Genomic DNA, 17,371 nt, shown 5'->3' with positions numbered 1-17,371 from the left:
AGGCCGCCCCACCGGGAAGCGGGGCCACGGGGTTTCCCACCCGCAGACAACAAGCCTTCGATGCCCCGCGCTGTCCCACACAGCGCCTTTGTCCTGGCACTGCCTGCGCCCAGGCCCAGAAAGCACCTTCCTACTCTCTTGGCTTCTGATGCCCCGATCCTGCCTGGGCCTCGGGTCGCTCCGTCCCTCACGATGAGGACACTGGGGCTCAGCGGAGCACCTGCTGGCAGCCAGCCCTGCCCTAGGCCTTGTCTGCAGAGAAGCCCCGGGGAAGGGGAAGAGGCAGGGGCGGCTTCCAGGTGAAGGTCAGGCCTCCCGAACACACTGGATCGCGCCCCTTCTCCTCCCCCCAGCCTCTTCCCGCAAATTGGCGTTGACCTTCCGCGGCCTCGCCTTTGAGCTTGTCCCCATTCAATCGGCAGTCACAAAGGAAGAAAAGAGAACTGACAAGAGGGAAAGGCCCCTCCCGGGCCGGCCCCGGGCCACGCCCCCGCAGGCCCGCCGCCTCCGGGGTCTGTTGGCACAGTCGGGGCGCTGCGCGCTCAGGACCCCACCTCCGGGAGAAAGCACCGCGAGGTCATCTGTTTACCCTGGGATTAGCGGCTCCCCGCGGGAGCCCTTTTCCTACGAGATGAAAAGAAAGCGGACAATCTGTCAGGTAAACAGGCCGCATTGTTCTCAGCTTGTCTGGGGGGGTTGGGGGGCCGGCCCTTTGTGGGCCGGGCCTTTTGAGTCCCCGGCTCCGGGCGCGCGCGCGGGGAGAACGCTTACTTAAAGGGAAAGCGAGGCCCCGGCTGGCGGCTGGCGAGCAGGTCGCCCGCTGCAGCTCCGGGGAGCGACAAAGGCCCCGGGACAATTCCTGCCTTTCCTGTGCCCGCCCTCTTTGCAAGCCCTTTCCTCCCCGTGCGTCTCTCTCTTGAGGCGTCCAACGAGCCGGGCACGGAGCCCGGTCTCACGGATGGGGACAGCCGAGGCTGGTGGCTGCTTCCCACAGCTCCGCGGAGAGCTCCGGGAATTCCGGGGGGGGGGGGGGGACACCAGCGACCTGGTCGGCCCACCTCACTCTTCCCCTGGGGAATCATTGCAGACAAAGGAGGAGCCCCAGGCTGCCCCAGGTGCTCCAGTGAGGAGGGTGGGGCACTGGGCTGTTCAGTGTCACCCATTCACTGGGTGTTTGAACAGCTGAATGGTGGGGCTGGTCAACGCTCTGCCTGCCCCCTCCCCGCCCCCACCTCGTGCATCTGTGTAACCAGGTATCTTCCTGGGAAGAAGGGAGCAGAGTGTGCAAGCCCCTCCCCACGCAGGCTTGCGGCTCAGGACACCTGCAGTCAGACTGGCTCAGTGGCCCCCTTTGCTCTGTGACCCCAGCCAAGGCACTCAGCCTTTCTGGGCCCCTCTTGTGCATCTAACAAGTCATGAGGTGCTCTCCAAGAGCTGAGCCGACCCCTTTCTGGCCAAGGGGAGGCTTGTGATGAGCATGGGCCTCTCTGCAGGCAGTGGCAGGGTGCCCTGGTCCCAGAGCAAAGCTCCAGGCGGGATACCATGTGTAGAAGAGGTGAGACCTGGGCCTTGGTTGTGCTGGTCGGTGCCATTGCAGCCTGATGCTCACCAGATGCCTGCGCTCAGACAGTCACTCAGCATCCTGGCCTGGGAAGGGGCTGGGTCAGGCCTCCGCAGTGAGGGTCCTAGAGCCACAGAAGTGGAGGGCGTTCTCCGTGCCACTCTCCACCCTCTGCCTCCCTCTCCCGGACCCCTCCGCCACTGCCCGCTCCCAGGAGGCCTCCCACCTGCCTGGCCACTCTGGTGCCAGGTGACAGCTTGCAGAGGGCAGATCTGGAAGCACAGGAAAATCTAAGTATGCCCCCCACCCCACCCCCCAACAGGATCAGGAGAGCTCCGTGCAGGCTGAGTGCAGCCCAGAACCCTGGGCTGACGGAGTGGGTATGGGCCAACCACAAATCTGCCCTCGTATCCGCCATGAACCCCACACTGTCCTGGGACGGGCTCCATCCCATGAGCACAAAAGCAGCAGACCAGATGTGTGCTCATCCTCAGCCACGGGCCCGTGACTCAGGGCCTGATACTCACAGGCCTGCTCAGCGGGAGAGAAATCCGAGGCCCGCATGCTGCAGCCACGCTGATCCAGGGTCCAGAGCCAGTCTCTGGTGACCTGGAGGGAGGCGGCCCAGGCCTGAATAAGAGCAAATGTCTCCTCCTCCCACCCCCTCTCCCCCATACCGGCTGTGTGATCCTGGGCAAGTTGCATGTCTTCTCTGAGGCTCATCTTGCCGTATTAAAATAAAATGGACAAAAACACCTACTGCGGAGGTTTTGCAACGATTAAAAACCGTGTTTGTAGAAGTGCCCATTTCGCCCCATCAACCGTTGCTGCGTGGGGATCACCCTCCTGGCTTTTATCGCCACTTTGCCTGGACTTCCTTTTTTCCCACAAGGCTCTGCGCACCCTGACTACAGATGCCACCGTTGTCCATGGCCAACATAACAAAAAGATTTGTGACAATGGCAGCCGCTCGCTGAGAGTTGACTCGGAGCCAGGCCCTTTGCCAATAAGGGTTTTACCTGCTCTGGGCCACTAAGCCACAGAGTGCTTATTGTATAACCAGCTGCAGATGTCTCTCTCGGAGGTGCTGGAGTCAGGATGTGAACCCATGTTGGGTGCCCTAAGTTGCGTTCTCTTGGGCACCCATCACCCCAACTTATGGAGCACTGCATGTCAGGCCTCAGCTCCTCAGAGCAGACAGAACTGGGGCTCAGATTCAGTGTCGTCCTGTCACCCTGTGTGTGGACACCTGGGGAGGCCTGCCAGTACAGCAGGTGAGGGGGACAGGCTCCGGCAAGCTCTGGAACACCCTCTCTGCTCATGGCTACCACCCCAACATGCCACTTCTTCCTGTCCGCTGGGGCCATCAGCTCTCACTGACGACAGGACCAGGTTCCCTGGGACCCCCCCTGGAAGCCATCGGAGGTGATGTGCCCTGACATTTCCTGTCCGTCTCTAGGTGCTCGCCCACTCTGGCCTCCCAGGGATAACTGCAGTGAGGATGAAGAAGGGGCTTCCAGGGGCCACCTTGGTGCCTTCTCTCTCTGAGCAGGTGCTGGGGCTGGGCCTCCCCAGGCAAACAGCCCCTTACACCAAGGCCTACCAGCCCTCTCCCCTTGCTAGCGTCTGGAGCCTGGCTCCCAGAAACAGGGTGGAAACTCGCCCCTAAGGATCTCAGTGTTCAGAAAACCCCAGCATCTGGGGAGAGACAGAGCTGCAGGCCCCAGGACAGGGCAGGGGGCGGATCCCAGTGGCCCACTGAAGCTCACCTGGCCTCAGTGGTGCTGCCAACCGCACCCCTCCCATGCCTCACCCCTCCTTGGTCGTCTTAAAGGTTGCCCGGGTCACGTGCTCCTCATGAGATGCCACCATGTGAGTGTGGTCCAAAGGCCTGTCCGAATCACGGAGCCCTCCGATCGGCACTTGGCTGCCTCAGCCCGATATTGCTGACTTCCGGCACGAGCATCCATTCTGCAGACACTTGCCTGTCTGCCTGCAGCTTCCACCTGACAGCCTGGGTCCAGCATCCGGAGCATGGCAGGGGGGGAGGCATGAGGGCCAGCTTCCCCAGACCCACTGGCATCTGCGTCCCAGTAGCTTCTGGTGTCGGCTGAGTGACCCTGCACATACAACTTGACCTCTGCGTGCCTTGGTTCCTCTCTCTGTAAGAGATGGGGTCTTAGGGGCTGGCGCTGTGGTGCAGCGGGTTAACGCCCTGGCCTGAAGCGCTGGCATCCCATATGGGCGCCGGTTCTAGTTCCAGCTGATCCACTTCCGATCCAGCTCTCTGCTGTGGCCTGGGATAGCAGTAGAAGATGGCCCAAGTCCTTGGGCCCCTGCACGCACATGGGAGACCCGGAAGAAGCTCCTGGCTCCTGGCTTCAGATCGGCCCAGTTCCGGCCGTTGCGGCCAATTGGGGAGTGAGCCATCGGATGGAAGACTTCTCTGTGTGTATGTGTGTGTGTGCGCGCGTGTGTGTGTAACTCTGACTCTCAAGTAAAAAATAAATATAAAAAAAAAAGAGATGGGGTCTTAGGGGACATCTTAGAGAGTGTGGTAGGGCTCAGACGAGATGGCATAAGGAAAGCGTTCAGCCCGATGCACAGCCTCACAGCAGACGGTCATTTGTTGTGATTTGTTCCTTTGCATCTGCAATGCCTCAAAGCCAGCCAAGGGCTCCGAGCGCCTCTCCCACGCCCCGCCCCCATAGGCAGCCCTTGCCTTCGTTATCCACGCTGGAGCTGAGTCGTGGACTCTAACCTCCCTGGCTAACCTGCTCTCAAATTCCCAAAAGGGAGAACTGACGGAAGGGAAGGAGAGGCCTCTTCTCGTTGGTAAGACAAACCTGTGGGTGTGGGAGAGACAGGAGCGCAGCCAAGGGTAAAACGAGAAGCAGTGGGTGCCCAGAGAGGGGAGGCAGAGCTGGGACCAGAATAAGGACCTTCTGTCCCTTCTGAGGACCAGAGCTGCCCCACGGTGGGAGGGGTTGCAGCGAGAGGGAGGGACTCCCCACGCCTCGGGGTGTTCACGGTGGAGGAGCCTTCATCAGGGATGCTACAGAAGACGTTGGGTCCACACCGAGTGGGGAGTTGAACCAAATGACATAGAAGCCACAAGCACACACCTCCACCCATCACCCAGCAATGCCTGGCACTGTGCCAGTGCCCTCCCCCAAGTACACGGTTCACACCAAGGACAAGGGTATGAATTCCGGAAGCATTTCATGAACACGCGGCTACTTGGAAGTCCCTCTGCGCCTTCCCCATTGCATCTGCGAACCAGTGGGGGCAGTGACAGTGCCAAGCCCATGGGAGCAGCACGCAGACACCCAGAGCAGCCTCACACATGGTGGGCACCGCTGAGAGACGGCCGTGCTAAAGCTTGTTGTGCTTACTGCTGGTGTCACTAACATGACTGAAATCCAGGCAAGGCTTCGTCTCTTTCTTTTTGCAGAAGCTTCAAATAGCTCGTTATGCACTCAGTCAAGTTCCAAGGGTGAGACCCAGCTAAGGCGCGCACGCAGCACACCAGGGCCAGTGTGGACGCCGGAGCTTCCTGCATCCCTTCCTTCTCCCTGGATTACAGGATCCCGTTCCTCATTTCCTCTGTGTTTTAAAGAGGCCCCGCAGCCATTCTTCTAGGGTAGATGTGCTGGTGACAGAGCACTAGCTTCCCTTCATCTGGAAATGTCTACATTTCCTCTTCATTCCCGAAGGATGTTGTGCTGGGCTTAGAACCGTGGCTCTAAATCTTTCTTTCTCTTCTTTCAGCACTTGGAGTATCTTAGACAGAGACGGGGTTTAGCCTGGCAGTGAAGGTGCCTGCCTGCCTGCCCCACTGGAGAGCCCGAGTCTGATCCCCAGCTCCAGCTCCCGGTGCCAGGGTCCCCTTACGGCGGGCCCTGCGGGGTAACAAGTGATGACACAAGTAATCGGGCCCCTGTCATCCATGCAGGACACCTGGATTGAGCTCCCAGCTCACGAGCCTGGCGCCAGCCCAGCCTCAGCCTTTGCAGTTCCTGGAGGGGTGATCCAGCAGATGGAGGCACAATCTCTCTCTTCAAATAAATAATAATTTTTTTTTGAAAAAGAAATGTGTTGTACTATTTTCTCCTGGTTCTCTTCTCCCAGATGAGAAATCTGCTGTCATGCTGTCATTTGAATTGTTTAAGGTATCATCCCTCCACCACCACCACCACCCCACATCACCATTGGCTACTTCAGTTTTCAGAAGTTTAATTATAATTGGTATGGATTTCTTTGGGTTTTTCATATGTGAGATCACATCAGCTCAGGCTGCTGTAACAAATACCCCATAAAACACTGAGCGGCTTAAACAACACGCATTTCTCTCTGGAGTCCACGAGGAAGGCGCCGGCACAGCCCGCATCTGGAGAGATCCCACCTCCAGGTCACAGACGAGGTCCTCCCAGGAGTTCCTCTGGGACAGGAAGCCTGCGCTCAGCAGGCCTGTGCACACTCGTGGGGACTCCAACCTCATGACCTCACCTAGTCCCAGTCAACCCCTGAAGACCCCACCCTCTGATGCTCTCTCACTAGGAGGTAGATTTCCAACATAGGAACTGGGCAGGGGGACGCAAACATTTAGTCCATAAAAGGATTCTCCCACCTTCTGTAGGCTCGGGTCTCAGGGCAGCCCTGGGCAGTTTTCGGCCACTGTTTCTTGGAGAATGTCTTTCAGCCCCACCCCCTTTTTCCTCTTCTTTTGGCCCTCTGACAATGTGGTAGTTAGACCCTGGCTAACCTCCAAGTCCCTGGGACTCTATTCTTTCTTCCTCCTTCCATCTGTTTTTCTCTCCACTGGTCAGAGAGGCATCCCTTGAAGTTCACTCTGCCTTTTCTGTCTCTGCTGCTGAGCTCGTCCACTGAGTTTTTAGTTCAGCTATTGGATTTTTCAGTTCTATAACTATCACCTGGTTCTTTAAAAAAAAAAAAAAGATTATTTGTTGTTTGAAAGGCAGAGTTATGGAGAGAGGAAGAGACAGAAAGAGAGGTCTTTCATCTGCTGGTTCACTCCCCAAAAGGCTGGAGCTGGGCTGATCCAAAGCCAGGAGCTTCCTCCAGGTCTCCCACATGGGTGTAGGGGTCCAAGCACTTGGGCCATCTTCCACTGCCTTCCCAAAGCCACCAGCAGGGAGCTGGATTGGAAGAGGAGCAGCTGGGACTCGAACCGGCACCTACGTAGGATGCTGTCACCGCAGGTGAGGGCTCAACCTACCCTGCCACGGTGCTGGCCCCTTTGTTTTGTTTCATTGGAGAACGGTCTTTAAACTGAGAGTGGAGTGCAATGTGTGCTAATCGCTACTGGGAGTCACTGCTTCGGGGCCCTCGTTGCAGACAGAGCTGGGAAAGGTATAGAGTAATCCATGCATACCACACAGGTGTGAACACACACGTGTTCATACTGACACCTCCAGCCCCAACCCAACATCACAGGGCTCTCTCTAGCATTCTCTGTTGATTATTTGTGGGCACTTTCTCTGAGGTGAGAGACCTGGCTGTCATCATCCACAATAGATTTACTTATTTGTCCAACCCCGGCATGCCCGCACAGTGGCTTCAGAATGCTAATGAATTCACAAGCGAGGAGACATTTGTGAAGAGCGCGTTTTTCACTCAGCCTGACTATAGCCAAACAAAACGCTCCGAGTAGTTCCAGAGTGACTTAGGGCATCTCCTTCCCTGCCCCCCACCCCTCCTCCTTCGCTGTCTGCATTCCATTAGGGGTTCCCCCAAGAGCCTGGTGGATTTTTAAAAATCCACTTGTGTGTGGTGCTGCAGCCCCGTGGGTTTTGACAGATGCACAGTCATGCTTCCAGCCCCCACAGTCTCAAACCGAACAGCTCCATCCATCCAAAAACTTCTGCCCTCCCATGCGCTGAGCCCGGTTTCCCCACCCCGCAAGCCACCAATTCGCGTTCTGCCCCCAAGAGTTTCATCTTTCGCAGAACGCCTATAAATGGAGTCGTACAATATGTTGCCTTTTGTTTCTGGCTCCGTTCACTTGGCAAAAGGCACTTAAGTTTCTCTCATGCTGTTTCGTGAGTCGGTGAGTCCTTTCTTTTTGCCGCTGGGTAGCAAGCGTTTTCCGGCGGGACCACGGGTCGCCTATCTCTCTTCCTCTTTGGATGGACATCAGGGCTGTTTCCTGTGGTTGTTGATTATGAATAAAGCTGCCATTAGCATTCGCAGACACGTTTTTGCGCGGACGTAAGCTTTCGTTTCGCTTGGGTAACGATTTAGGAGAGCAATCGCTGGGTCGCAGGGTCGGGTGTGTTGCACTTTTTAAGAAACTTGCAGACTGCTTTCCAGAGCATTGCCCCTTGGTGCATTCCTACCGGGAATGTAGGAGGGTCACAGCTGGTGCACACCGTCGGCAGCCCTTGCTGTTGGCAGGTTTGTCGGTTGGTGCGTCGGTTGTAGTATCCTAATCGGTGCGTAGTGGTAGCTGACTGGGACTCCGATCTGCACATCTCTGAGAACTAAAACCATCTTTTCATGCGCTTACCTGCCCCCAGCACGTCTTCTTTCGCCCCTTGTTGAAATTGGGTTTTTTCTCACCATCCACTTCGGAGAGTTCTTTATGTATTTCTGAACACAAATCTGTTTTCATTTATTTAACTGCGTCTTTATTTTTTAAATTCTTTTTGAAAGGCAGAGAGATAAAGACAGAGAGACAGACAGAGATCTCCCATCTGCTGGTCAGCCCCCTAAATGCTCACAATAGCCTGGCTGAGCCAAGCTGAAACCAGGGGCCAAGGACTCAGGGTCTCATATGTGTGTGCTGCCTCCCAGGGTAAGAAAAGCTAGAATCAGGCCAGCTTTGTGGTGTAGCGGGCAAAGCCGCAGTCTGCAATGCCCGCCGGCATCCCATATGGGCACTGGTTTGAGTCCGGGCTGCTCCACCTCCCATCCAGCTCTCTGCTAATGCACCTGGGAAAGCAGTGGAAGACGGCTCAAGTGCTTGGGCCTCTGCCACCCACATGGGAGGCCTGGAAGAAGCTCCTGGCTCCTGGCTTCAGCCTGGCCATCTCGGGAGTGAGCCAGTGGATGGAAGATCTCTCTATCTGTCTCTCCCTCTCCCTCTGTACCTCTTATTTTCAAATAAATAAATGATTTTTTTTAAACAGCTGGACGTGGAAGTGGAGTCTGGACTCACTTGTGCACACTGACGTGACAGGTGAGCCTCACAACAGCGTCTTAACCACCGCACCACGCACCTGCCATAATGTCGTGCTAAAGGACAGAAGTTCCACGCGGTGACAGACTCAGTATCAGCTTTTCCTATTATGAACTGTGCATTTGCCTGACCTAGATCACGGAGGTGTTACCCCAGAAACTTTGTAGCGTTAGGAGGTGTTACCCCAGAAACTTTGTAGCGTTAGGTTTCGCATTTAGACCTAGCGTCTGTTTAGAGTCCGTGTTGAAACGTGGTGTGAGGAGTGGGTCAAAGCTGTTTTTCAGGCACACGCATGTCTGACTGCTCCAGACCATTTGCTGAAAAGGCTCTCCTGTTGCCAGGAAGTTGTCCTTGTCTCTTGGTGGAAGATGAATTACCGCGACTCACACACGTGGATCTGTTTCTGGACACCGGGCACTCTCCATGGATCTACGTGTCCACCCTTTCTGCAGTACCACCTTGTCTTGATTGCTGTGGTTTGGAAGGAATCAGGTCGTTCTCTCCCTTTGTTCTTCCTCACAGTGGTTTTGGTATTTAGTCCTCTGGCCCAGCTGCCCACCTTGGCCCATAGAAGCCCCGCCCTGACTGCCTAGCAGAAAATTACCCCCGTCACAGGCCCATTAATCCCTGCCCCTGGGTGTGACGCCTCAGATTACCTTACTGTCCCATGGCCCTTGTTGCCTCATGGCGGCTGAGTGGCTGCCTCCATTTCTCCATTCTCTCAGGCTCTTTCTCACACAGTCTCACTCCTCTGGTCTCCCCCGCTCACTTCCTGCCCCACCAGGCTAAGCCTCCCTGGTCTTGGGTGGTCCATCCTCCCACTCCTGTCCCCTACCATCCCTTCTTGGCTTTTCCACCTGTGCACCTGCTCTGACCATGCAGCGGCCTGGTACACCCCCAGTCCCTCCCCTCTATAGTCCAGGTAAACTCTACCTTCCCAGAGTCAGAGAGACTAGATCTGACCTTGACAATGCCTCCTCTGACAACCCAACCAACAGCAACCTTGAGACCCGGGGTGGAACACCCGGGGTGGAACAGCCGGGCTGGGCCAGAAGAATGGGGGTGCAGCACGGTCAGAGGCTTCTCTGCCCAGACTCTGCTGTTCCCACAGTCTCCCGGCTGGCTCGTCACTTCTGGCCGCGTGGAAGCCCTCACGGCACTTCCTCTTGGCTGTTTCCAAGTCTCCTGCTATGGCTCTTGAGGCCGAGGAATTTCCTGTCCAGCAGAGTGACTCCTCGTCGTCATCGGCCGTGGGTCCCGGGCTGCTTTAAGGACACCCTGCTTATCAAAGCCACAGCCAAGGCCACATCCCTGGATGGCGGGCCCAGGCGGTCTCTCACCTCGGCACCCTCTGGCACAGCTACTGTGTGACCTCACCCCCTGGCTCAGAGAGTTGTGGACGGGCCACGTCTGTCTGACATCTTTCCAGTAAGTGGCGTGACGGCTCCTGTGCTGAAAGAATGCGGCCTCCCATGTGACTTTCTGAACGGCTGCCCGCATGGTGACGCGATGGAGGAAGCTGTGCCATTAGCCAGATGTGGTCCTGTGCGCACGGACACGGCGGCCACCTGCTCGGTGATCTGGACATGCCAGCGTGTGAATTGTCCCGGTTCTGCATGTGTAACAACCCACGCACGAATTCATTCCTCGATTCACTGAATTCACAGCCCCTGCCCTGCACTGGGCTTGTGGGGTTGGAGCTGGATGCTCAAGGAGGTGAGACCCCTGATGACTCCCAAACCAGCCAATCCGACTTCCAATGCAGATCTTGCCCCACCCACCAGGACCCGCTCAGAAATCACTGCAATTGGCCCTGATGGACACATGCCCGAGGTCAAGGGCACCTACCTCTGTGCAAAATACATGGGTGGTGAGCCTGGTGGGGGAAGGGAGGCTGTCTTTCCAGAAGCTCAGATCAGCGCGGTGCGCCGGCCGCAGCGTGCCAGCCATGGCAGCCATTGGAGGGTGAACCAACGGCAAAAGGAAGACCTTTCTCTCTGTCTCTCTCTCACTATCCACTCTGCCAGTCAAAAAAAAAAAAAAGTGTACATATTTAGTTATTTGAAAGGCACAGTCACAGAGAGAGTAGAGTTCTTCCATCCACTGGTTCACTCCCCAAATACAACAGCCAGGCTGGGCCAGGCTGAAGCCAGAGGCCTGGAACTCCCTCCAGCTCTCCCAGGGGGATGCAGGGGCCCAAGCACTTGGGGCATCTTCTGCTGTTTTCCCAGGCACATTAGCAGCGAGCTGGGTCGGAAGTGGAGTAGCCGGGACTTAAACCAGGGATACTGGTGTCATAGGTGGCGGCTTAACCCTCTATGCTACAGCGCCAGCCCCCAGAGTCTAATTTCTGACCAATACCAACTGTTTCTGATCACAGTCCCCCAGTGCTGCCCTGTGGGAGGCCCCTGGAGGAGGAGAACAATTCCCTGCTGGGATTCTGGCCACCACACCCCAGATCCTGTGCCCTGTCTCCTTCTGTGACCTTGAGCCAGCCACCTGCCTCTCAAGGGCATCAGATCCCCAGGCTGGGACCAGTGAGCTCGCCATTCCCATTGAGTGCCATACGTGTCAACTGAGCAACCCTTCCTGCGGGCCTCTTCCTCCAGCCAGGCACCAGGCTGCACTGCCCCCTGCCCAGAACCCCTGAGCACCACCCCACCCCATTTCCCTTCAGGTCCCATTTTCAGAGGCCAGGAGCCCTATGCATTCAGGCCCCTGCTGCCACAGGCAGGTGGCCACTCCCCCCAAGGGTCTCCAGCCTTGTCCTAGCACAGTCCAGAGACTCCCTACTGCAGCCCGGAGGAGCATCCACCCCAGCCCTGGAGACACAGTCTGAAATGAGGTAGGTTTGAAGAAGCTGGAGGGGCCAGCGCTGTGGAGTAGAGGGTAAAACTGCCACCTGCAGTGCCGGCATCCCATAGGAGTGCCTGTTCGTGTCCCGGCTGCTCCTCTTCCCATCCAGCTCCCAGTCAGTGTGCCTGAGAAAAGCAGAGGAAGACGGCCCAAGTACTTGGGCCCCTGTACTCACGTGGGAGACCCTGAGGAAGTCCCTGACTCCTGGCCAGCTCCGGTGCTGGCCATTGTGGCCTTTTGGGGCATGAACCAGCTGATGGATTTCTCTCTGTCTCTCCCTCCCTCTCTCTCTGTAACTCTGACTTTCAAAATAAACACGCAGTCTGGCATTTGATGGGGGCGGTGGAACACGCGTGGTGGGAGGGTCACAGTGAGCCACAAGGCAGGCAGAGAGAGCTGCTGGGCCACGCTCAGCTCAAACAGCCAACCCTCTCTCCAGAACGACCTATAGGGACACTCCCCCCAGTGGGAGTGCTACACACCGCAAATATATCTGTCTCCCTTTGGCCATTACCATACGACTTTGGGGACCACGTCCCCAGTGCATAGACCTTTGGGGGAAACCTACACTATTATCTAACCCTTAACAGATCCCCTCCGCCCTGATAACTGAGTAGAGTAGTATTATGCCCATTTTACAGATAAGGAAGCTGAGGCAATGTCTTAAAAGCCGGACATCAAATAACAAGGCGCCAGGGTGGAGTGGACACCTGCACAAGGTAAGAGATCATCCTGCGCCCGCTGCGGGCCGAGGGGGTAACCTGTACGGGAAGGAGGTGCTCGGAGGTCTCTCCTGGCCCGGGGCAGCCCTGCCGCTGGGGAGGTTCCCTCTGCACCAGCTGGGGGTGGAGACGGGGAGGAAAGCAAGGGAGGCCCGGGGCCGGCGTGCATGAGCTTGGAGTGTCAGGTGCTCATCTGGGTAACAGCACCTGCAGCACGGGCCACCTCAGCTTCCTCCCCATTGGTCTCACATCTGGGAGGCGGTAAACTGGTCCCGCGCTCCTTCTCCCTCCACACCCTGATCTCAGAGCCCCACTGGCTGCTTCCTTGCCATTCTTGGGCCTGGCACTGGCAGGGAGAAAGATCCCGTTGGAGGACACCGGATCCCCAGCCTCATTTGTCAGATGAGTGAAGTGGCACCAAGGGCTTGGAAACCTGGCCAAGGTCAGCGATCTGCTAATGGAGCAGAGCTAGGATGGCGGTAGGGTCTGCCTGACCCCAAAGCCCTGGCCTTTGCCAAAACACCTGCGGCCCCACGCAGCCCCGGCTTTCCCCTTCAGTCTCCTGGGCCTCACCGCCAACATCCACCAAGCGGCCTCCCCTGCCTTTCCTAATCTCACTTTTCAGACCCACCTCCATCAGGAAGCCCTTCTTGTTTATCACAACAGGTATCATATACTGACTCCCTGGTACAACCACAAGTATACCATCTATCCCAAGACTCTTCATAGTTTTACTTTGTTTTCCAAGAATATCCCTGATTAAATTATTCTGCCACCTTCTACCCTGTGCCTGCAATAGCAGTAGGCACAGGGCAGAGAGGCGGTGACTATTCATTTAACTCAGGGCAACACTGAGTCCCTCTTCTGCTATTATCTGGCACTGGACACAAGCCATGGCAGATCGGAAGAGAAGTTGGTTTGGGGCTGCAGTCTGGGCTGCTTTATCTGACACACACACACACACACACACACGCCTGAAGACACATGTACACACACACATGGACATACATGCACACACATGGACACACATGGACATACATACACGCACGCACACGGATATACACATGCATACACGCATGCATGCGTGCACATACACAGGTGCACGTGCCAGCCAGGTCTCCCCTCTCCAGGCCAGGATGCCCTAGGAGCGAGGCCAGCTCCCAAGAGACTGAGCCAGGGAAGGCCCTCAGAGAACACTAACTATGGTGGGATCCACATCACCTCCCGAAGACACTGGCTTGTGCTCCAAGGCTGAACAAAGTTTGGCGAGCAATGGAGGATGGAAGCTGGAGGGCTCGGCTTTGCCAGTCCAGCCCTGATGCCTTGAGACGACCACTTGCCTCCCAGTCTCAGCTTGGCATCCTCTGGCTCTCCTGGGCGCCTCCCTTGAGCTGCTGTATCGGGGCTGCCTGGGGGTGGCCCCACCAGCCGGGATGGCAGGGCTGCCCGCTGCAGGGGGCTTGGCTTGGTGTGCGGAGCTCCCCAGGGCAGGGAACCAGGCAGGACACCAGCACTGAAGCCTGTGGGCTGTGTGTTTTCCTTCCCTCTCCCGGCGTGGGGCACCTCATTCCAGGAATACCAGCTGCTTCAATGGGAGCGCTTGTGCCTAGAGATGCTCACAGATAGCGCTCTGGGCCGCTCTGTTTGCAGCACTGAGGCCGCCCCACCATCGCCCCACACCACCCAGCTGGGAAGAGGCAGGTCAAGGCCTCACCTTGAACTCTGCAGGGGCTGGGCTGCTGCCTCACTGCAAACCTTGCCCTTGACATGAATTACCACAGGCACGTAGATCCATTTCGAACATTAGGAAAACACATCAGAGTGACCAGATACATACAACACAGCAAGCACCACCTATAATTCCAGCGGCTTGAGATGTCCACTTCTCACAGCCCTGCAGGCTGCTCTATGCCTTTGCATTTAGCAAGCAAATATCAGAAAACCAACGTGGATTACAGGAACGGTTTTTGGGGGGCGGGCGCTGTGGCACAGCAGGTTACACCGCCGCCTGCGGTGCCGGCCTCCCACATCAGAGTGTCTGTCTGAATCCCGGGGCTGCTCCATTTCCCATGCAGCTCTCTGCTAATGCGCCTGGGAAAATAATGGAAGATGGCCCAAGTCCTTGGGCTCCTGCACCCATGGGGGAGACCTGGGTGGAGTTCCTGGCTCCTAGATTCAGCCTGGTCCAGCTCCGGCTGTTGTAGCTATTTGGGGGAGTAAACCAGTGGATGGAAGATCTCCCTCTGTCACTCTGCCTTTCAAATAAATCAGTCTTTTGTGAAAACAAGCATGGTGTTGGTACCTACTACACAGATGTTGCTCTGTGCCCCCAAGCTTTAAGTATCTCCCTTGTTTCCTAACAATTACCCTGGGCAAATCATCCAGCATCCCCTGGCGTCGCGTATCTGATCCTCCGTGGCTGGGCATGGGCATTGTTCCCAGGGTTTCGTTACCTTGCCCAGTCCTCTACAGCCAATCATGCAGCTACCTGGTCGTGACCCTCCACAGAGCTGGCAGCCTCGGAGCACGGGACAGCCCCGCACGTCCCCCCTCGCCCCCAGCCCCAGCAAGAGACAAGGAGAGGACTCTGTATAAGGACATCCCACAGATCTCCAGGTTCCCCTGACGCCCTGAGCTTCCCTAACCCTGAAACTCTGAAATCCTAATTGCTCCAGACTCAGAACATTTTCTGCAGCGACACGAGGCCCCCTGAACGCCACTCCGGATGCTTCATTTCACGCACAAAACTATTAAAATATGGTGGGAGGCTGCCTTCTGGCTATCCGAATAAGGTAAACATGAGATGCTAAGAGATGTCATGCTTAGACGTGGAGCCCATCCCCAAGATGTCTCATTCCATCTCTGCAAAGATTGCTGGATCTGGAAGATCCCAAACACAAAGCACTTCTCCTGATCCCAAATGTTTCAGTTGGGGCGACTCAAGATACTGCATGGTCATTACATTGATTCTTTGCCCCGTGGAGAGTGGCCCTGCCTTGCTGGCATCCCCCAGTACAGGCTTGGTCCCACCAGTGTCACTGCACAGCCATGGCTATTGCCTCTGGCTAATTTCCTGGTAAAGGAACATTGGGGTCTAGGAGTCTCCAAGCATGGGGCGTCTGGGTCTGTGGTGTGTTCCCTCGCTCACCCTGGAATCCTTCCTCCTCACGCCCCACATTTTGACATCGTAGGACCATTGCCAGGTGCCGGGGGCCGTCTCTCTCACAGGCCATTCAGATGGTGCATGGTTGGATGTCTGTGGTCTGGCTGTGGTGGGAGCAGGTGTCTTGGGTACCCAGGTGCACCTGAGCCCAGAGGCCTCGGGGCCCGGGGGGGAAATGTCTCTGTTCCTGTGCGACCAGCAGGTGCAGCTCAGAGAGAGCCCCAAGCTATGGGGCTGAAGACAACTCCGCTCCGGAGCCAGAGGCAGGGGCGACCTGACCTGGGGCAGAACTGGCCTGGCTGCTGACTTCCTCTGCTCTCGTTTATAAAACGGGCACCACAAAAGACGTAATGGCTCTTGGGGTGACTTCCCGTTGCCCCTGGGAGTGACCCCTAATTGTCCCTGTAACCACTTGGGGGGGCTCCAAGTCCCATCGAGGAACCCAACAAGAAGACTCCCCTGTGGTGACCGGGCCAGCCGTGACCTGGCGACAAAGCTCATCCTCCAGCTTCACCCTGGCCACGCCCTCACCCCAGGGGGTCCTGGCCCCTGTGCCCACACCAAGCCCTCTCCCCAGGTGTCTGGTGTCTGGCACTCACCCTGTTGCATGCCCCCACTGGCTAGGCGCCCTTCCCAGAGGCCCTGGATCCTGTGACATCATCCCCAGGTGTGTCCCTCGTTGCAAGCGACCTCTTTGAGAAGAGCAGCCATGGCTGACTTCCCCGGCAGCCTCAGCAGAGAGCTTGGCCCAAGATGCTCTGCAACTGACTGACTGAGAATGATGTAGGGGGGCGTGGGTACACTGGGCGTGGGCTCTTCTAGTGTTTTCTGGAACCGGCTCCGGGAACAGTACAAAATCAGAAATGCCTTGAGACCTGGAAATTCAAGGGCCGAGGGGCTCCCAGCCACGAAGCCACTACCTATCGTGGACATGTGCAGAATTCCCAGGGGCATCAGCCAGGCCGTGGCACCAAGCCCTGCCCCGGATGAGAACCGCCCTCCTCCCACCCCCATGAGCACTCTACCTGTTTCTGTCTCAGAACAGACCCTTCCTTAGAGGAACGTGGCCTTGTCATCCTCACACCACCATCTCTGTCCATCCCCCGTGCGACTGAATGCCCCTGGCACACTGCCCCGGAGGAGCCAGCCCACCTAGCACCTGCCACAGCAGCTTAACTGGGGAAAGAATCTTTTAATGACAGCTCAAATGCCCCCGATTCCAGGAAGCCCTCCCTGACTGCCTTGCCCTTCTTCCTCCAGCCCTTCAGAGCAGCTGCTCTTTGCACCACACTGGTGCAGTATTGATCCATTCATCACCCATATTACAAATTTGCGGTTTTTTTAAAGCTTTCTCTAAGGATTGCATATTTAATGGCAGGAGCAGGGAGGGACACCCCCGGTACAGGCCCAGTAAAGCGTTGGCCAAACAGCAGGAAGCTCTGGTCAGGATGACTGAGCCCACGTTGCTGTTGTCTGGAGGAGAGCCTGGCCGCAGCTGTGGCAGCTCCCTGCGGCTGAGGCCACCGCCAGGAAGTTGACAGTCGGAGCCGCCTGCCGGCCACACTCCCAACAGTTGGGCAGCACATTTGTCCTTGGAGGGGACCTTGGTGGCTCCTCTCCGTGTCTACCACAGACAGGAGAGGAAATTTTAAATCAGCCTTGCAACAATTCAGGGATCAACAAAGCATGGTTCCCAAGCCGGATCTGGCCTGCTGCCCGTTTTTGTCAATAAAGTTTTATCAGGATGCCATCACGTTCATTGTTTCTGGCGTGAGGCTGTTGCTTTTGGCTGCTTTGGTGCTACAAAGGCGGCAGTGAGTGAGCTTGAGCCAGAAGGGCAGAGTGAGCCTCAGTTTCTTTATCCAGCA

The 17,371-nt window shown here is 56.8% G+C and overlaps 1 long non-coding RNA gene across 1 annotated transcript; it reads left to right on the top strand.

The window, feature by feature from the left end:
• The first annotated feature begins 518 nt into the window (after positions 1-518).
• Positions 519-5,655, top strand: LOC127491627 (uncharacterized). Its single transcript, XR_007920445.2, has 2 exons — positions 519-658; positions 5,517-5,655. It is a non-coding gene; the product is annotated as an uncharacterized lncRNA (long non-coding RNA).
• The last annotated feature ends 11,716 nt before the right edge of the window (positions 5,656-17,371 follow it).

Source organism: Oryctolagus cuniculus, chromosome 3 (assembly GCF_964237555.1).
Source record: "Oryctolagus cuniculus chromosome 3, mOryCun1.1, whole genome shotgun sequence".
Lineage (NCBI taxonomy): Eukaryota > Metazoa > Chordata > Mammalia > Lagomorpha > Leporidae > Oryctolagus > Oryctolagus cuniculus.
This window is presented reverse-complemented; position numbering and strand designations above follow the sequence as displayed.